We start from the raw sequence: 12910 nt of genomic DNA, 5'->3' as shown, positions 1-12910 counted from the left end.
TTCTCTGGAAGCCTGTGGCCTCGTTTCCTCGGCAAAGCGCAGAGAACCGGCTCGATCCGAGAGAGATCCAGCCGGTCCGAGCTCCCAAAGCCGGATGGGAACCCCTCCACCCCGAGGTGGCTGCTCCCCTCTCCTTCCCCGAGCCCATCGCCGCTCTCCCCGCTCTGACCGGGCTGGCTCCCTCCTGCTTTTGTTCCCAGGCTCTTCCCTCACCTCTCGGGGGGATGCTGTGCCCCCCACCCTTCCTCACCCTCCTCAAATGGCATCATTACCGGGGTGGTGATTAAATACCTGATGCTTTTCTTATTTTGGTGACAGACCCCGAGGAGGGGGAGGGTGCTCAGAGCGAGGAAGCAAGAGTTAAAATGAAGTTAAAGTACAAACAGAAGCACATAGCTGACATGCTTCAAGTTTAGACAGTACAAGATATGCAAATGTGCAGGGCTGCGCGGTATTGACATTTTGAGGTCATAGTGATAGGAATGTATTATTTATAGGATCGGGTTGCGCTAGGCCGACAAACTACATTTGAAATCCTAGGCGTTTGGAAGTGATAAGATTTTTATATATATATATGTTTACACTATATGTGTGTGTGTGTAAACAGACATTTTACATACGTGTTTTAATATTTCACAATTAATGTTGTCCCTGGCAGGCATTCCGGTGGGGAGACCCCTTGCCCGGTGCTTGGGAAGGGACCCGCGGAGTTTGTAGCAGCGTTGTGATCTCTGCTTTCTCCCCCCTGCGTCTCCTTCCTTTGCACATATGTCCTCTCTGGCCACAGCTCACCCTGGAAACCGCGTTTATCTCCTCACAGTCCTCACAGCTCTGTCTTTCCGTCGGGAACTGTTCCCCCTCTTTCGTCTCCTCAAGCGTGGGGCAAACTCGGTGGGTGGGTGGTTAGAAAATGGATTGTTTCTCATGTAGATTTTGTCCAGTCTCTGCACTTTGTATCCTGCCTTTTTCCTTAGCCAGTTCTTGCCGAGGAAAAAAGAATAAAAAAAAAAAAAAAAGTAAAGGCATGTAAAATGGGAGGGGTAGGGGGAGAGAAAGCTAGAGGCAAATTTCCACATCCCCTTCCTCTGGACATCCTGGTGGGTTTTCCATAGAAACTTTCACACAGTGGCCAGACAGATGCTTACAGGGAATGGAAGAAAATAATGAGACCACGATGGGAAAACAATTGCATCCGCAGCTTTCTACCTCTATTAAAGGCTCCTTCGCCTTTGCAGCAGAACCCCTCGGTTCCCCGTTCCCGCAGAGCCCTCTCCCTGCCTGTCGGGATGCTCCTGCAGCAGCGGCAGCGTGCCAGCCCTGGGAAAGCCGCCCCTTTGGCTTCTGGAAGTGAGAACTTGGTTTCCCTGCGGGGGGAAAGCCGCCTTTGTGCCTGCCCAGCTTCCCTAATGTGGAGAAAATTCCCATTAATTTTGTAAGGAAACATTTTGTTATGCGTGTTTCAACAAAACATTAAAAATCCTACTCCTATTATTTTTTTATTTTTTTTTTTTTAGAAACCACTCTTGCAGCTTGACAGCCTCACTGGAGCCCCAGCCAGGCCTGCCCGAGACGGCACACAGAGGCCTCCCTCTCCCTCTCTGTTGGCTGCTCTTTTCCTGTCTAATCAATTATCTCCCTAGCTAGTCCTTCTCAAAGGTGAGAGCTCATTATGCATATTCATAAATCACAGCTCCCAGACCTGACACTGATTGATGTAATCATCTCCTGCTCCCTCCCTGTCTGCGCGGGGCCGGCCGGAGGAAACGTCGGCAAGGAAGAAGAGGCAGGAAAAAAGAGACTTCCAACTTGTCAGCCCCACTTCTGCTGGGAGCAGCTCGCTGGGCGTAGCGGGCCGTGTCAGGCTTCCCATTCACCGCAGCCAAAGTGCCCATCACAGCCCAGGGATAAGACAGGCGAGAGCCCCCTGAGCTGAGAAATTCCAGTCAGCTGCCTCCAGCACAGCTAACTGCTATGCAGACAAAATTACCCGAGTACGGAAAAGATCCGGCGCAGTGTTCATAGTCAGGCGTTAGAGCGTGCGTTAAAATAACCCCGCTAAATCTTTCTTGTTAGGTAGCGTGCTTGTTTTTTGTTTTCCTTAGAGAGTTAAAGGTGGTTTATTCCCATAGGAACAGATTTATTCCGGAATGGATTCTGATCATGACTTTTTAGATATGTTATATAGCGAATACCTTTAACATTATACCTGCAGCTGTCCTCAGTACCTATATTGTAAAAAAAAAAAAAAAGGAAAAAGTTGTGAAGATACAAGATACTGCTGCAAAGGTTTGAGGGCAAAAGGGCTCCTTCAGCCCAGCCTATCTGTTTTCCAGGCAGGAACGTGTATCTCAGCTGTGATTTGTTTCCCAAAGCGTGCTTCAGCACAGCAGCATTCAAGATGCTGTTTAGAGGATGTGGTTTACCTGTACGGTTAACATTTACACTTTTAAAATACCTCTTTTTATCACTTTGATCAGAACAATCAGTGTACTAAAGTAATAATACAAAAATATATGCCCTGGAAATCATAACAAGATACAAATCAAAGGAAGTCCTAATCAAGTACTTTTGAAAGTGTTATCTTACTTGTTAACAAATGGTAATAAGAAAATTAAGGCTTATAGCTTGCTTGCATTTTATCTAAGAAAACCAATAAAGATATCAGATGTTCTTTGTTTTATATGTTGGAATGTAAAGCAGAATAATGAAGAACATGTACATTCTAAGGCTTCATTCGCTTTATGGGTATTAACCCTTTAGGATGCCAGTGAAATTCTGAATTTGCGGAATGAGGATGAGACTGTGCTGCCACCCAGGGTTTTTGAGGCCCATCTTTGCTGCAGTAAAGACAACATTGTTTTTTTATTAAACGCTGAAATTGGAACAAAGCAACAATGGCTGCTTGCTAACTATGCATGTCCAACAGGCCTCTTTACTATTCAGCAAATGCAAGATATTAAACAACATTTTGCTTAAAGGTACACTGAGGCCATTTCCATTAGGACATGGTGTCATTCATTTATTCACATGTTAAGTGGATGTCCTTGTGGCTAATGAGTAATAATCAACAGTGACTCCACTTTATTCCTTTGCTCCCAGCAATGTTAAATACTCTGATGGAGTCTCTTTGCTGACACACTAGAGAATATGGTTAAAAAGTGCTAAAGGACATTTCCAGCGCAGAGCAGCTGCATACACACATGCTGGAAACAGTTATTAGAGTCTATTCTATTAGTCTTTGTTCCTGTTTAAGGCACGATGCATGGAAACCACTGATATTTATTTGAAGGTATTTTATGCCTTAAAAGCCAAGAACTCTTGGTCTGAGAGTCAGTATGGTTATTGCTAGAAGATGAGCTCTTGTCCAGCTGGCTTATAAAAAATCAAGCCGCACTTTACAGTACCTTCTCTAGGTTCTATACATTACAATATTTAGCGGAGAAGTGATTCAGGACAAATCGTTTCCAGCAAAAAATATAGTTTGACATTTATTTTATAAAATAAAGTAACTCCCCTACAAGCTAATTAATCCATTTTATTACATCAACCTCAGAGCTAAGTAGGTTAATAAATGATATTACTGTATATATTTTTTCCTTCACATGATTGCTTACACTGGAGTCTGCAGCTTGCTTGTCCCCTGTGTCAATTCCTAAAGTTTGAAAGGTATAAATGAATCATTCTTGGTCATGATTAAGCTTAAGTTAGAAATAAAATATGTCAATCAATCTGGTTGGAAATGTTCCTGCTGTCTAAGCTGGTTATGCAAAACACTCTAAGGTGTGTAGGCATGCTCAATTAGGTCAAGGGATCTGATGGCAGTTCTAGCCATAAATGTGTGTCACTTGGATTCCTCATTATTTTTAGCAGTGGTGAAAATGCATGTCAGTAGGCCAGCTAGCCAGGCTAGAATAAAATTACTTACCAAGCATGCATAAAACCGAGGGTTTAATACATTAATATTATTCTTATTTCCAAGCAAAACAGCAAAAGGAAAATCCCTCTCTCTCTCTAAAATATATGAGTCACTCTATTGAATTTCTCAGCGATCATTAGTATAATTCACACTGGACTATGCAATACTCAAGATACCTTAGTAAAATTTAAGTGCCTAAAAACATAGATGTAATGTGAAATTAGATACAAGGAGTAAAAACATTGATTTGCTCTGTTAATGTCTAACTCGCTTCCAAGAGAGGTAAAGCATAAGCTTCACTAGGAGATTAAACTAGCCTCATTCCAAAATAATTTAATGAAACAGGACACTTCGGACGGCTATTGAACAGCAACACTAGTGCCACAGTTCTCAGACGGAGGCTTCTGCAAGCAATTCCTACAGAAGACAATGTCTACAATTTATGCCTGATAGACGGGTTTCTTCTGGTGCACTAAATCATAGCCTGATACTAACAGAAATGTTTCCATGTAACTCCAGGAAAGAAATGCCAGAAAAGCAAGTTTTAGCGCTCATGGCTGCCCTCCTGGCATCTGGTGCCATCACTGAGATTACCTGAATCGGCTAAATAACCATGCTGGTACTTTGAACCACATTGAGACCTTGGGCTTGGGCACAAGAAATTGAACAAGAAACCAGCTAAAGCCAACTCAGCACTCCAGCCTGGTTTTGTTATGCAAAAAAAACCCCAAACCAAAAACCTCCAACCCTAAACATAGAAAACTGACAAACGAAAAGAAAAAGATTGCTTCCAAGAACTGGAGGTGGGACTAGGACCATAGGTAAGGATAGTGCCTCTTAAACATGGTTCTTAAATATTCTATTACAGATGGCAGTGTCCCTTTAAAAACAGCACCACAGAGCTAATATTTCCCTTACTGCCAATACAGTGGAATAAAAATCTCATGAATTAATATATTCACTTCAGGAAGAATTCCCATTCTTTTCTTTGGATATCAAAATGGAGCCATCATCAGTCAGTTAGTTAAATAGGAGAATCCGGAGAGTAAGTAAATGGAACAGCTTTCAAACGCAGAGCTAAAAATGCCCAATGAATGTGTAGGGGGCTTCAATGAAAAGGTTTTGACTTGTGTTTTCACCCCTTTCCCACTTTGCTCATTGTTTACTGACACTGCTATGGACACAGTATTCAGTCTCTGCCCGCCCCAGCCCTGGGATGTAAAAATGTCATCTCTATTGTGCTGCTGGGCTCGCTTTGATGCTGCCGCAGCCCTTTGTGTGCCCTTCTCAATCCCTTTATAAGGCTGTCCCGATTGTCCATACTGAACATTGCCACAAAAGCTTGTCTTACTGAGAAAATAAAAAAGTCAGAGAGGGGCCAAATGACGAGAGATTGGGCCTTTGCTGTAAAAGACCCACTATTCACATTCAGCAGTCATTTTTTCACTAAGGAATTACAAAGTTGGGACTCTGGCTGTGCCAGCAAAGCTCTTTTAGACACTTTCTCCTTAATTTTTATTTATAGTTACTATTATTGCTTTTGTAAACATCATGTAGTACTGAGGACAAATGCTATGCCTGAGAAGCAGTTGTGGAGGGTATTTTCCCTTTTCTGCATTAACTCTCATTGCATGTTGCATTTGAGAAGTTCAGACAAACAGATTGTATAGAAATTCAACTACGTATATCTCATACAAAAAGGGCTTGCAATGACAAATTAAGTCAGATACAGACCCCACCTCCTTCATTACGTAGGAGCACACATCTTTGCTACCTGAGACCATGCGTTCAAATTGTCGGTATGGAAAACCTCTACCAGTTGTTCTCCCCCTTTACGCTATTCTGGCTTGTACCAAGTGTCCATGGGCAGGATGGAGACAAAGGCTGGATAAGGTCTTATTCTTTGGGAACGGGCTATCGAAATGGGAGGACGGTGATTTCATGGCTTTTGTTACTGAGGTTAGGGACAGAATTCTCTCACTGAATTAGAATGGTAACAAGTGGGACTGTGGATCTCTGGGGCTTTTGTAGTGCACTCATCTGAGAGATTGTGCCTTTCTCAGCCCTTCAGATTTATTTTGCCAAAGTTACAGGGCAATTATGGAAATGCGCCCTTTGAAGCTGGACTGATTTCTCTTTATTTTCTCTGCCCCCCCTCCCAAAGCAAAGCCTCCCTCACCTCCTTTCTTTGGCAAGTTGGCAGTCATCAGGCAGTGGGGTTTCGAGTGGACATTCAAATATTCTTTTGAATAGTGCAAGAAAGTTTTAATAAATATATGTTAAAAAAATAGACTTTGAAGCTTTTTGGTAAGGAAGTGTAAAGTAACAGCAAGGTAACAACATCCTAGTAAAGGCTCTGTGTGTTCGAGGTGCTGGAACATGAAATGCTCCCCATGAAAGGAGGCTCAGTGCACTGGGACTGGGGGCAGCTGGTGGCACGTGGGGTGTTTGGCCAAGCGACTCTCTGGGTGCTGCCTGTGCCTTGCACGCCGGCGCGAGAGGCAGCTCTGCGGAAGAGCTTTGCTCCTTGTCCCTCACAGCTCCCTAACAAGAGGCCCAGGACAAACAGAATTGTACTTTCACACCTTTGTACATTATTTATCATTGGAGTTTGGAATCTCAGTACTACGTGTGAACTAAGACAACATATTTTGTACTTTACTTGTATACTAACTTTTGGGAAACACGTCTGAAACCAGATGGTGAGACCTGGAGCTAGGAATGCCATGACCAGGTCTACTTTTTGCCTAGAAACTCAGTTCCATATGTCTCTGTTCAGCCTATATCTAGTTTCTTTATTCATACCAGACTACTTTGCTCTTGTAAGATAAACGTGTGTTTTTCTGGGCCGTTTAACAAATGCTATGGGCCAAATTCAGACTAGATGTAAGAGGGAGGAGATGCTGTTTGTGTCTGTGGAAGTTACACACGCTTACCCAAGGCCTGAGCCTAGCCTGAAATGTGGACCTTTCACTATCAGCAAAGCATGGTAGCTTGCTTGTCTGAGTTTTGTAACTGAGGTGCAAATGTCTTTTCTTACTCTTTATGGAGTTTATGAGGGATGCTAGAACCACATCTACAACCACATGGTACATAAGAGATTTGTGTTTTCTGGACACTGGGGCTGACAATTTTTTTTAATTTTTTTTCAGTAGAAACTTCCTCGTAATAATGAATCTATTCAAAAGGATAAAAAATTAGCTCAGACCTCTACAGAGGTGTGCTTAGAATAAATTAATACTACTATTTCTCATGATGGATGCATCTGCAGCATTCAGCACTACATACAGAGGTCTCAGCAAACATTTCATGTGAGCTAAGCTCAGTGGAGTTGCAGTAGGTATCATAGAAAGACCACCACCTCTCCAGTCTTCTCATTCTCCTCTGGTTCCCTTTCACAATCTAAATTTCATCCCCAACCTTACATTAAGTGCTGAGGATTCCTTCCTATTCCTCTGTACCTTCCCTCAGTCTGGGATCACCTTATTTTTTTTCCTGGAACTCATGCCATTACTAGGATAAATTCCAAATCTGCTCAAACCAGATTCATTGCTTAAAAGCCCTCCAGAAGCTTTGGGATACCTGATTCATTTCCATGTGCAGCTGGGAATGTTGTCCTCTCATTTTCTTTGTAACAACGAGAGGAGGACTTGTGGAATATAAATCTAAGTTCAGGTTTGGGTACAAAACCTTAAAAAGGATTTAGTTTCTGATATGCTGATCTTCTCCAAGAACCTTTCTAATCTTAAAAACTTAAAAGCTGAGTTAAGAAAAGACAAACTTGCTAATAATAACAAGAAGCTATCCCAATTGTAAATGTTACAGAGTGGGTAGTCAAGTCCTCTGAAAAAACAGTAGTATTCATACTGTTGGTAACTTCTGACCTAACCCTAGAAACATGCAATAGCAAATGACCATGTCTTGCTAGGGAAATCATTTAGGGAAATTAATGCAATCCTTCCATTTCTGCCTTGACAGTTTCTACAAATTTATTTATTTTAAAGTCTACATAAAAACCAAACAGCACACTTATGTTTTGAGCCTCAAGCTTGTCACAGATGCTGCAGAGAGTCAGCTGGCAGATTACAAGCCAGATATCACCCTTCAAGTCACCAACTGAGCTTGCCTAGCTTGTGGTCTTTTTCTTAGGGGAGATGGGGAATAGCTATCTGGGCAGCACAACTTGCCTCCTTAGCTCTCTGTCCTTGATGCCCTGTACAGCCAGGCACCCACATGCCCAAGTCTACACAGTCCCTGGGGGAGGAAACTTCTTCAGACTACTCAAGATGAGCGGTGCTCTCGTCTCACAGTAGAGGACAGTTTCACATGCCTTTGTTGTAGTTTTTAGCTATAATTGCCATATGCATCTGAAAAACACCACCATGTGACGTGGTGTGTAGGTTCCTCAGAAAGTCCGACTTACTACTGTTTTAGGCTTTAAAGAGCAATAATTAAAAAGACTTCGAATCATACTTGCTAATGCAGTTTGCCAGCTTCTCCAGGTAAAGGCCCTTGAGCAGTCATTCTTCTCTCTGGCAGCTCCGATCTGCAGGTGGTTGGGGGGGGGTTCATTGTAGTAATCTGGTCTTAAGGCCACAGAGCTACAGATTACCATGACGAAGTCTCTGCCTGGAGGTAAAGGTCAAAGATTTTGAATACTTTAGATAGTTCATAAGTCACATTTGAAGACTGTAAAGAAAATAGGTTTCCATGTTCAGTGCTGTCAAAATTGACCCTCGGGATGCAACACTCCTTTGTGTGCTTGGGTCAAAGCCCACCAATAGGTAGGGCAGTCATCAACGGGGTGAGATCTTCCAGATGCCTTGTCTTATAGAGAATAATTCTGACTCATCTGGGCTGAATTTTAACCCCTGGGTCTTGCATTTACTCTGTAGCCCAAGAAAAACAGCAGGTCAGTGTTACGGCAGACAGCAACTTGAAGATTTGGAAATAGAGGGATAAGCATTACAAACTATAATGACAAACTCATTTACCGTACACAAGATGATGTCTCCCTGTTACAAATAGACTTTGCATATGGTATCTGCTATTTGACTGTCAGTGGGAAGTGTGTGTCTCATAAGGGTCTGACCTGGTTATCTTCCAACCCTGAGCAATTAATCACCAGTATCTAATAGGAACTAGTTGTGCATGGGAGCATTTGGTGTCCAGCCTGTTCAAAAATGCTTTCACCTTTTCTACAACTGTCTGACCTATAGCTTCTCACAACATGGGACCACAGCTTTCTTGTGGAATAAGCTGGCACAAAATTAACCTCCCTCTGTAAGGGGAACCCAACAACTTCAGTCTCCTTAAAAGGAAAAAAAAAAAAAAAGACCCTGAACATCCCAAAACAGAGCAGCTTGGGCAGTAAAGCCATCAAATACCAAGGTCTCAGTTATCAGCTGTGCTGCAGGCGGGAGCAGAGGAGAATAGAAAGGGTCCCTGTTCCCCTGTCCACATGGATTTTCTGTATTTCTAGGGCCTGTGTCTGCAGGAGGACACTGGGAGAGGACCAAAACCTGCTATTCTTTTTGCTGGTGGGTGGGGAGGGCTGAGGACTTTCCCCACCATTTCAGTTGCAAGCGAAAGGAATGGCTTTGTCTGCAGCAGGCTGTGCAAACTTGGTGTAAGGCAGTGAAGAATCAGGCCCCATTGATTCTTTGTAGTATTGGAGCTTTGTTTTGAAGTGCAATAAAAATACAGGTGGCGGAGGAGATAATGCACGGTACCGTTCCTTTGGGACACTCAGGGAGACGTTAAGGAATTCCAAAATACGGAGCGTGGGTTTTCTCTACCATTGATCACAAACATTAGTTCAAGAAAACACCCAGAAGTAGCAAATATGCAAATTTGTTATGAAAGAAGAACCTACACGTACCCGCCTATGTTAGAGAATTTGTTTAAGGATATTTGATCCTCATGCAGAGTTTATCAGATTAGGGTTTTAATTTGTGCATTCAATTTTTTTTTTTTTAAAGGGGAGGGGGGGTGGGTCCCTTTAAACATCTTTTATTTCTCTTCTGCTCCAGTACTTGTACTGGAGCTATCTCACTTCTGCTAAGATACAAGAAGTGTGTTTACGGTGTAATATAAATCTGGGCTGGAGAATACCAATTTCATATAAATTAGATGGCAGAGCACTGTTCCGCTATTTTGTTGTCTAAATTATATGGAAATTGGTCTTATGCAAGGAATAAGTCCTCACAGAACAGGGCCCTTAGGCTTTTGGTTTAATTATCATAAGCTTCCATTTAATTAAACTTATTAAATGGTTTGGTGTAAGAGCAGACTATCGTTTTGCAGAAGCTTTCTGGAAGAGAAAAATATTTATGCCCTAGCTTCTTAGGAAGGAAACAAAACTTTTTTACAGAGATGTTTCCCAAGGTATAAGAATGAGGGTCACCTGGACCATCTTCGCAGGATCCTTTGAAATCTTCATACACAGAAGTATTGCAACCTGTTCTTACTACAAGACCAGTGAGTAAGCCGAGCTTTTCCTGTGCCTGGTACCACAGGATACAGACTAGAAATTATAGGATAATGCTGGCACATGAAGAAGTGGATGTAAATGAACCATGAATACCTGGAAACTAAAATATGGTCCTAAACCATCAGAACAGGGAGGTTCTGTGACAGCAAAAAACCCACCCGAATCAACAAATCAAAAATCCTAAAACCCCAAACAAGCCTTTATTTGATTTCAGATCAACTTGATAAATTAATTTTAGATATTACATGATATGGTGTCTGTATTAACCAGAGACAGGACTCAATGACACAAGAAGCCTCTGTCAGTCATTTGTTCATAGGCAACCCCTTCATGAGGCTTTACTTTCATAAAAATGTGCAGCTAATGGGATTTGCCCCAAATGTGCTGGCTACCTTCATATGCAACCATTGTCCGTTGCGTATATTAGTTTAACCCTTGGTGACTTCCTACAGAATCTCACTCTTATTTACTACGTTGTGTCTATAACATAATCACTGGCATTGCCGGCTTATGGGAAATGTTATACCTCTTATTTTATTCTGTAAAACAGAAAACTCTGTCTGGTTTGAAAAAAAAATACTTATTGGTACTATTTCTTCAAATACAATGTTATAGAGTAGCACTGTGTATTAAAACTTGCAGCACTGTGTATTGACTCCTTTAAAAAAAGAATTATTATAAGAATAATTAGGTGAACATATGAAATTCAGGTGTCTCTTCAGGGACAAGTGAGAAGCTGATTAATAAGAGGAAGGAGGGCCACTGTGTGTCAGGGACCTAATAAACGTATTTAAGGACAAATAGGTAGAAAAAGAAAGCACGAATTACTAATGTTGATAGAAAGCCTTAACCACCTAATGAATTTCAGAAATAGGTTGAGAATAGTTAATCTGTGTGATAACATGACCCTCAGGGTTAGTTAGATCTGTGAATTCTTATCCCCCTGGGGACTTAGCAAGTTTCCAGAGATTCATACTAAATTCTTACAAGGAAAAGGCATTCACAGTTGGAAGATTTCATGCAGGTTTTGCTTCTGAATGCTCGTGTTACACAAAGCCCAATACGCTGAGATAATGGCAGAGAGTGAAACTCAGTACTAGCCACACTGTTAATTGAAATTTTCACTTTCTAACAAACAATCATGCACATTTGGATTTATTATGGGATCACATATAACTCCAGATGAAAGGAAGTGTTTTACCATAACAATAGTTGATTCTTAGTTGCTTCTCTAGGCTAAATTAAACCCTGTATATATATGCTGAAAAGCAAATCTATCAGTTGGTATTTTCTTCATTGGATCAGGCATTTCTTACACACCCTTTACAAAAATTTCATGGGAAACTTACAGAAAAACCCACCTAACTTACATAGACTAGAGCTATAAAGTGCTTAGTAATTGCAGTCTCATCAGTGGTTTAGGAACACTGCCAATGCTAAGGCAAACCCAGACATTTCAGAGAGAGCTCAAAAGAAAACATGGGCAGTGTAACATGCTACTGACCTGAGCAGCAGTGTGGTCATGAGATTTCTTCATCCAGAGCCACCAGGCACCAGTGCTGCTTGGAGGGGAACAAAACATGTTCCTTTGTAAGCAAGGGAGGCTGGAAACACCCTTTCTTGTTTGCTTGAGATGCTACGTCCTGGTCAGCCTAGGAGAGAGGTGCAAAATGAAAAGGAAAATTCCCTTGCAGAAAGCAGTTTTCACACCCCTGAAAAGGACTATTAGACTAGGATTTCCAAAATAATTTAGGGCAGTTAGGCACCCAAATCCCACTGAAAATTACTCTGAAAAATCTCAGCCTAGTTGGTAGTGGCGTATTATAGCAACAGTTTTTTCTTTTCAAGCATGCGGTAGATTTAATTATTCTTAATATGAATGCCAGGGTGAAGAAGTGGGCAGAAAAAGGAAAGAGCCCCAGTCTGCAGAGTTGGCAGCATCATGGATTGAAAGGATGAGTGCATCCCAATTTGTGTGGGGAATCCGCATTCATGTCCAATCTGTGTTTTTTTCCAAACCGTGATCCAGGGCTTGTTCCTGTACAGTGATCCTCAAAGGTCTTCAAAGAGGTAAGTGAGACCAGAGAGTGATGTTTCTGAAAACAAAAAGCAGATACACGTTTTGTGCATCTCCAAGCCTGGCTCACCCTCTAAAAGAAAGCAATAATTGTCTGTAACAGTGCCATTAATATAAACGGTGTCGAAGGTATACTTTTCAGCTGATATTGCAAAAGTGAATGTTCACTGCATAGTTGTGCATAGGAGGTCCTGCTGAAAATACTTATATATAATTTAACAAAAAAAGAAGCTTTTGTACTAAGAAATTATGGCTTAAAGCTTTCTTATTTGGGAAAATTCCAGCCTTTGTGTTCATATCCCAGTTATTACAGTAAAGACTTCCAAATGGGAGATATTTTAGAAGAAAACAGTACCAGAGTGATAAGGGTACTGTGCTTATTTTTCTTCAAGCAGTGGTATGCTTTTAGTTTGAGAAGGAATTT

General features: G+C 41.7%; 1 long non-coding RNA gene across 1 annotated transcript; it reads right to left on the bottom strand.

Moving 5' to 3' along the window:
• Positions 1-450: 450 nt before the first annotated feature.
• On the bottom strand, positions 451-12489 carry LOC138726751 (uncharacterized). Its single transcript, XR_011338476.1, has 3 exons — positions 11914-12489; positions 8390-8545; positions 451-980 (listed from the first exon to the last, which is right to left on the bottom strand). It is a non-coding gene; the product is annotated as an uncharacterized lncRNA (long non-coding RNA).
• Positions 12490-12910: the final 421 nt, after the last annotated feature.

This window comes from Phaenicophaeus curvirostris, chromosome 14 (assembly GCF_032191515.1).
Source record: "Phaenicophaeus curvirostris isolate KB17595 chromosome 14, BPBGC_Pcur_1.0, whole genome shotgun sequence".
In the NCBI taxonomy this organism is placed as follows: Eukaryota; Metazoa; Chordata; class Aves; order Cuculiformes; family Cuculidae; genus Phaenicophaeus; species Phaenicophaeus curvirostris.
The sequence above is the reverse complement of the archived record's forward strand: the minus strand, read 5'-3'. Positions and strand labels throughout refer to the sequence as shown.